Source organism: Manacus vitellinus, unplaced genomic scaffold (genome assembly GCF_001715985.3).
Source record: "Manacus vitellinus isolate BGI_N305 unplaced genomic scaffold, ASM171598v3 scaffold_28_pilon, whole genome shotgun sequence".
NCBI lineage: Eukaryota > Metazoa > Chordata > Aves > Passeriformes > Pipridae > Manacus > Manacus vitellinus.
The window spans coordinates 3326055-3328535 of NW_021940122.1; the positions used below are offsets into that span (position 1 = coordinate 3326055).

At 44.2% G+C, this 2481-nt stretch overlaps 1 non-coding gene across 1 annotated transcript; it reads right to left on the reverse strand.

The window, feature by feature from the left end:
* Window position 1: 1 nt before the first annotated feature.
* Window positions 2-73, reverse strand: TRNAD-GUC. The gene has a single exon. It is a non-coding gene; the product is annotated as a tRNA-Asp (tRNA).
* Between the last annotated feature and the right edge of the window lie 2408 nt (window positions 74-2481).

Here is a 2481-nt window from a genome sequence, read left to right on the forward strand (position 1 = left end):
CCTCCCCGTCGGGGAATCGAACCCCGGTCTCCCGCGTGACAGGCGGGGATACTCACCACTATACTAACGAGGAGCGCGGCGGTGGATTTGCCCCTCCCAACGCACCGCAAGAGCCACCGGCGCCACCCCGCACCTTGTGGGACCCCTGTCCGGCACCGGCGCTCCAAGGCCTTCCCTAAAACTGCAATAACGAATCACAAGGAAAATGCTGCACCAAGGAAGGACACGCGCATTTCCTAAACCTATGGGGAGCCCTGTTTTCTACTGTGGTGAAACCACCTGTTCTCAGAGGAAAGTGAACCCCTCCTCAGGTGGCAAGTCAATTGGACAACTTGTAAAATCAAGACATTAAATTAAAAAATGTAGAAAACACTTAGGAATCAAATGCCTGTGAGTCAGTGAAAAAGTTGCAGAGGAAGAGGACATCACCAAATTCCAAGCCCTTTCCTTCACAAACTGTCAGTACGAGTGCTAAGCTGAACTCCTCAAGTATCCTCTCCTTTGCTGTTTCACTTGCCACTAACACCACCTATCATAAAATACAATAATAAAAACCACTAGGAAGCCAAAAAGAAGGCAAGTGTCTGCATAGAGAAAGCATATATAAATGTATCATGACAATGCAAGAGCTGCCTCAAAACCAGGCAACATTTAACACAGATATTCACACCCTTTCCACAGAAAGGATCCCAAAGCTGCCACTACAACAACAATAAATATGTGGTATGAGGAGATAGTCATAGATCCAGTGCAAGAAAATATGCAGTTAGTTAGGAAGAAATAGGACAGGATACATCTGATTGAAAAAAGAGCAGAAAAACCCAGATGTGCATGAACAAGAAAGAAACAGAAACCCACACAATAACGGCTTCTAAATTGAAAAAGCATTATTTACCAATGACATGTAGGGGCTTTAAAAATTGTGGGCAATCCACATAAAATAATTATTTTATTAGCTACAGACCTAGAAGATTCTGCAAAAAGTCATATACCTAAAAAAGCAACCCTGACGTGCTCCAAATTCAACAGGCAGTGTTTTCCTTTTGTGGCCCCTCAGCAGCACTGCTGGGTCACTGACCCTGTGGGACTCCAAGACTCTCCATCAGAGACCACAGTCCTCAGGAAGCTGATCAAAAGATTCTGGGAAACAGTACTGAAGCAATACAACCACTCCAGAGGCCAGATAAAGAGTGCCTGTTGTAAGCAGAATATGGATTTTAAACTCTCTCTTATGCTCACTCAAAAACACACTTCTAACGGATTTTGTTAGAATTTTGAGACCAAGAAGTGTCATAACAAAAACACTGGTCAGAAAAGAGAGAAGCTGTAAAGTTTACTTTATGTTTCCGCTCTTGTGAGTAGACTTCATCTTACTGTAAACTAATTTCAGAACCACTGTGATAAGACCTTCTCCAAAGCAAGAGATTGCTCAGTAAAGAAAGAGCATTTGCAAATTTGTGTGCCAGGAGCCACAAGATGTGATGCAACTTCAATAAAACACAGTACTTTCCAGTAATCTTGCATGCCATAGACAGATGAAATAACAGATGTAATCTAAAACTTTTGCTTTTTACTGAGTTTTATCTCCCTGTGCAGTCTTTTGTAGGAGATCATCCTCATCCTTATCCTCACATATCGGGACATAAGAAATGCCAAGTATTTGGGCATTATTTGTTCTGTTTCTAAAGAAATAACATTACTGAATTAAGTGTCTTGGTGTTGCCACTGCATTTGTCTCTGAAAGCTTTTAATGACAATGTGCAATGATTTTATGTATATAGAAATCCTGTAGCTACAGCTGTAAGTTGTGATCCTGCTGCCTCCTCCACTTTTATGAGCCAGCTCCTTTATACCAGCTTGCTTTACAGGGCCCTGAAAGCTGCTGGTCAGAGTAAGGTAGCCTGAAAGAACGCTGATCTGGAACACATCTTTGTCATGTGAGTCATCACCAGTGCTCATTTAAATGATGACGGATGGAGCGAAATGACACACGTACATGTGAGAAATTGGCTACAAAGGTGCCCAAAGACGGTGTGCACTTCTGTGCCACATATCAAATGCCAGCTCCTGATCTGCAGATTCCCGATCCCCCTGGACTGTGTAACGCTACAGGAAATCATATTTTAAATTGTTATTTTTTCCCCTTTTTGGTACTTAATGCAAAACCGATTACACAGTGTCAAGTTAGCTGCCTTCTGAGCAGAGAAAACGCCAGCAGCTTTCCTTGGGAGATATGACTGGAAGTTCTGACTGCTGTAAAGCACCCAAACCATGCCCACGCCTCTCATCGGTTACCAGATAGCGGACAACAGGTGGGGTCGGAGGGTTGTGCAGGGGTGGGTTGCCCGTTCAGCCACGCCCTTCAAATCCGCTCCGTGAAGCGGGGCTCCCGGCAAACATCGTGTTTATACTCGGAGAAAGGCAAACGCGGCAGATCGCGGGCAGCAGGCAACCACACAAACCTCTGTAGGCTCTCCCTTC